Source organism: Arvicola amphibius, chromosome 10 (assembly GCF_903992535.2).
Source record: "Arvicola amphibius chromosome 10, mArvAmp1.2, whole genome shotgun sequence".
Taxonomy (NCBI): domain Eukaryota; kingdom Metazoa; phylum Chordata; class Mammalia; order Rodentia; family Cricetidae; genus Arvicola; species Arvicola amphibius.
This window is the reverse complement of record NC_052056.1, coordinates 88,143,431-88,149,033: the sequence shown is the minus strand read 5'-3', so window position 1 is coordinate 88,149,033 and position 5,603 is coordinate 88,143,431.

Here is a 5,603-nt window from a genome sequence, read left to right as displayed (position 1 = left end):
CCGTTAGTCGAGATCCAGCTAGCTAGTTCAGGACTCGAGAACAATCTAACACTAGAAATGCTTTAAGTCCTTCCTGGGTTAGCTAGCCCTGCATCAGCAATTTCAGGTAGAAATAGCTTTCCTTTCCTTTCCTTTTAATATTTATTTATTTGTGTGTGTGTGTGTGTGTATGCCTATGAGAGCTATGTATGTTCTACACAGATATGTAGATTTGCATGCCTGTGTGCACAGAAGGCACTGACCCCTCAAAGCTGGAGTTACAGATGTTTGCAGGATACCTAGACTTGTCACATGGGTGCTGAGATCTAAATTCTGGTTCTCATTATGTAGCAAGCATTCTTAACCACTGAGCTATCTCTGCAGCCCCAAGGCCTTCATATATATATTGAGCTCTACATTTTTCTCTGTTCCCCTCCCTGCCTCTCCCCTCCCCCTTTAATCCTCCCTCAAGGTGCCTATGTTCCCAATTTACTCAGGAGATCTTGTCTTTTTTTTAAAAAAAATATTTATTTATTTTGTATACAGTGTTATAAATGCCTGCAGGCTGGAAGAGGGCACTAGATCTCATCTAGGATGGTTGTGAAGCCACCATGTGGTTGTGAGGAGTTGAACTCAGGACCTTTGGAAGAGCAGCCAGTGCTCTTAACCTCTGAGCCATCTCTCCAGCCCAAGAGATCTTGTCTTTTTCTACTTTCTACGTCCCATGTAGATTAGATTTATGTAAGTCTCTCTTAGTGTCCGCATTGTTGTCTAAGTTCTCTGGGATTGTGGTTTGTAGGTTGGCTTTCTTTACTTTATGTTTAAAAACCACCTATGAGTGAGTACATGTGATAATTGTCTTTCTGTATCTGGGTTACCTCACTCAAAATAGTGTTTTCTAGTTCCATCCATTTTCCTGCAAAATTGAAGCTGTCGGTTTTTTTCTGCTGTGTAGTACTCTACTGTGTAAATGTACCACATTTTTCTAATCCATTCTTCGGTCAAGGGGCATTTAGGTTGTTTCCAGGTTCTGGCTATGACAAACAAAGCTGCTATGAACATGGCTGAGCATGTGTTCTTGTGGCATGATTGAGCATCCTTTGGATATATACCCAAAAGTGATATTACTGGGTCTTGAGAAAGGTTGTTTCCTAATTTTCTGAGAAATCGCCACACTGACATCTGAAGGGGCTGTACCGGCTTGCACTCCCACCAGAAATGCAGAAGTGTTCCCTTTTCCCCACAACCTCTCAGGCTTTCCCTTTTATAGACATAGCATATCATGGATGACTAAGATACACATTATCCCAAACCTATGTGGACAGAAAGTTAGGTACAAGAACATGGAAGGTAACCCTCAAAGGAACCCCAATAGAGAAGGGTCTGTAGGCAGCAAGAACATTAGAAATGACTGAAACAAGGTGCTGATTCATCCTTGGCGAACATCCTTCTCTCATTACACCCAATGGTTACTGGCATCTTGGACAACCTGAGTCCTGCCATGTTGACAGACAGAAATGGCCTATGTACTTTTAACACAAACACTGTCGCCAGAAACCCCAGCAAGGGTCAAGGATTCCATGAAAGTCACAGAGACATCATATATTTAGTTGCTAAAAGCCTGGTTTTTCCCCTGCATAACAACTGATTAAGCAAGCTGTTACCGCTCCTGTATGAACACGGCTATGGCACAAAATGACAACTGATCCACTCCACACTATCATATCAGTAACGACTCAGATCACAACTGGCCCATCCCACACCGTGATAACAGAGGACATATTGCTTTAAGCAGCCCAGAGTCAGTACACTATGACAATTAAAGACACAGTTTTGAAACCAGACATATTGAAGTTCTGATTTCCTCTCTGCCAAGTTAAGATGTAGATTTTCTCCCCACGCTTACCCCAGCTAAAACAAGATATGGGAACAATCTAGTGTAGCATGGACAATGGAGAGATGGCTCAGTGGTTAGGAGCTCTTCCTGCTCTTGTACAGTCCAGTTTCTAGCACTTACATCAGACAGCTCACAACTGCCTGTAACTTGTTCCAATGCCCTCTTCCAGGTTCCAAGGGCACATGCACTCATATGGTGCACAGATAAGCAAGCAGACAGACATAAATATAAATATTATACACACACACACACACACACACATAAAATTGAAGTGTAACCTGATTCTAAACCCCATTATGTCTGTCATTGGTTGTGTGTATTTTCTAAAGTGATTTCATCTCTATAATTAAATCTTCACATTTACAACATGGAAATTACACTATACACCTTTGTAAGATTATACACAGGATTAAATGTAAAGATTAGGTAGAAAATGTGATTATCATTACTTTCATCTGTGCTGCTAAATGTCTTACTTCATGAAGATTTTCCATTCCGGTGAAATGAGATGGCAGATTGGAAGATTGGAAGCTCCACAAATGGAGGCCAGGATTTAAAAAAAGGTTTCAGACTGAAGAGATGGCTCAATGGTTAGGAACACTAGCTAGCTGCTCTTTCAGAAGACCTGGGCTTGATTCCTGGCATCCACATGGTAGTTCAATCATTTGTAACTCCAATCATGAGGGAAAGCCCTCTTCTGACCTCCAAAGTCACCAGGCATGCACATGGTATATAGACATACATGTAGACAAAACACCTATGAGCATAAAATAAATTTTAAAAAAAAGATTAGTCAACTCTCACTAAAAGCCCTCCAGCACAGGGGGCTATCAATACAATTCCATGATGAGGAAGCTCAGTCAATCACCTTGTCTGTGGGGTGTCCCCCCCATCCTGCCCACAAATAGTCTATAAAACATTCGTATGCGTTTGTTTTTCCTCTTTGTTTTCCTGCGCTCCGCTGGAACCCTGGCTTTGTAAGCTCCCTTTTTTCCCCTTATTTTTTTATATTTATTTATTATGTATACAATATTCTGTCTGTGTGTATGTCTGCCGGCCAGAAGAGGGCACCAGACCCCATTACAGATGGTTGTGAGCCACCTTGTGGTTGCTGGGAGTTGAACTCAGGACCTTTGGAAGAGCAGGCGGTGCTCTTAACCTCTGAGCCATCTCTCCAGCCCCCTTTCTTCCCCTTATTAAAGCTGAGTATTTTATATTAAAGCTAGTCTGGTTAATTCTATCGACCGCTCGCCAACAATTCCAACTTAATTCTGGCTAAAGCCTTGCAGCGCAGGGGCTATCAATACGATTCCAACTTTCAGATGACAAAGCTGAGGCTCAGAGAGTGAAGTAACTCGCCACACAGTAAGGAGTTCCGTGGACTGGAGAATAATGATGACTATGAAAAATGAGAGTAGACCAGGTGAGGGGAACAGAACAGAATCTAAAACCCAGGTAGAGCAGTCTGGAGCGGACACACGGGCAACAAGAACCACAGTGCGGCCTGTCGCCGGGCGTGGACCCGCACCGTGAAAATGACAGCGCAGAATTTCAAAACCATGGCGTGAGATGGCTGCTTTCCCCAGTCAACAATTACAGCGGAACTCTTCCACAGCTGACACGGGTCAACAAGGCAACAGCACAGTGATGTCAGCACAGAAATCAAATCAGTGAGCAGCGCCTGGACAAATGCTCCTGGTAATTCAGCAAACGCTACAATTGCACAAATCTCCTGCTTCATCCCAAGGACACTGAACCAAGGCAGAGTATTATATTTAGAAAGAATATAACACAAGAAAAATAGTGCAGGGTTCAGCTGGCAGAATGCTTGCCTAGCAAGGACAAGGGCTTTGGTTCCATATCTAGCACCAAATACACTAGGCATGGTGGCCTGTAATCAGAGAAAAAGTATCAGAAGTCTAATATCATCCTCAGCTACACAGGGAGTTTGAGGCCAAACTGAGTTAAATGAGAACCTGTCTTTTAAAAAACTAAACAGACAAATCAAATCATGTCTACTTAATCAGGAAATCAGCCACAGGGCTTCCTACCGGTTGAAATTGAGTTACAGTCCCCTTGCTCTCAGAGGGACAATGCGCCTGGGATAGAGCACTTCAAGGTGCACAGCAAAGGGTCCATTCCCAGCATCACTGGGATTTGTTATTTCCAAATCCCAAACCACTCTGTGGCCATGCACTGAGAAATTCCAAGTCACTGCCCAACGACTCGAGTCAATATTGTACACACAAAATCAGGGGCAAGATGGTGAATACTTGTAAGCACAGCACTCTGATGCATGGAGAAAGAGGATGACATTGGCTACATGGGAGACCCTGTCTTAAACACTCAAACACAAACACACACCAACTCTCTAGGAAACAGAGATGTAAGAATCCAACAAACATCATCTGCCTTTTCTAACGAGAGAGAGAGGGGGAGAGAACTGGGAATTCTCTTTCACATACAGTTTGAAAAAAATGGAGAGCTGGGTCAAGCTGGGGGTCCGATACAGATTAAGCAAGAACTCCACCACCAACCTATGCAGTCCCTCAGGGACACTGAGTCTGCTTGAGGATCAGGAGAACAAGGCAGACATCGCATCTCGCAGACTCTGCCTGGCAGAAACCAATTAATTCCTGGAACTCACTTTGTAGACCAGGCTGGCCTCGAATTCAGAGATTCACCTGTCTGCCTCCCGAGAGCTGGGATCAAAGGCGTGCGCCACCACCACCCGGCTAGTTTCCATTTCTTTTGGTTTTTGTTTTTGTTTTTGTGGGGTGGGGGGTGGGGGGAGGGAGTATCTCACTATGGCCTTTATAGGCATGATTCCCCTGCCTCAGGCAGGCATCTGAGTGCTAAGAATGTAGTTGTGTATCACCAGATCTGGCTGATTTTAAGACCCAGCTACTCAGCTATTCAGATTAAATGCCAATATATTCTAGGCATAATTTCATCAAATAGAAAGCCAATGAGAGACTGGGATACAGTTCAATGGCAGAGCATGTACTTAGAATGCAATCCCCAAAACCAAATCTTTTGTCAATGGGTAAATTAACCATTTTTCCATGAAGGCCTACATGAACTGTACATATTGGAAATTTATTTTTATAAGACTTATTATTTATTTATGTGTATGTGTGTATGTGCACATGTGTTCAGGTGCCTTCCAAGGCCAGAGAAGGGCATCAGCTCCCCTAAAGCTGAAGTTATAGGCAGCTGTAGGCCATCTGATGTGGGTGCTGGAAATAGAATTCAGGTCCTCTACAAGTGCAGCAAATGCTCTTAACCCTGCAGCCACCTCTCCAGCCCCAAGGGAAGTTCTTTTTTGTTTGTTTGTTTGGTTTTTGGTTTTCAACAGTTTTCTCTGTGTAGCCCTGACTGTCCTGGAACTAGCTCTGTAGAGCAGGCTAGCCTCAAATTCAGAGATCCTCCTGCCTCTGCCTCCTGAGTGCTGGGACGAAAGGCGTGTGATGCCATTACCCAGCTTAAAAAGTACTTTTTAAAAGGGTAAAATAATGACATGATGTCTGCAACTCAAAATGGTTCAGGATAAACTGTACGTAGATGAGTGTATGGGGAGAATGCTTGGACACACTATAAGGCAAATATCCACACTGAAACTTTAACAAGTGGGCCAGCAAGATGGCTCAGTAAGTAAGTAAAGGCACTTGCTGCTAAGCTTGACAGCCTGAATTTGATCCCATATGGTAGAAAAAGAACTAACTCC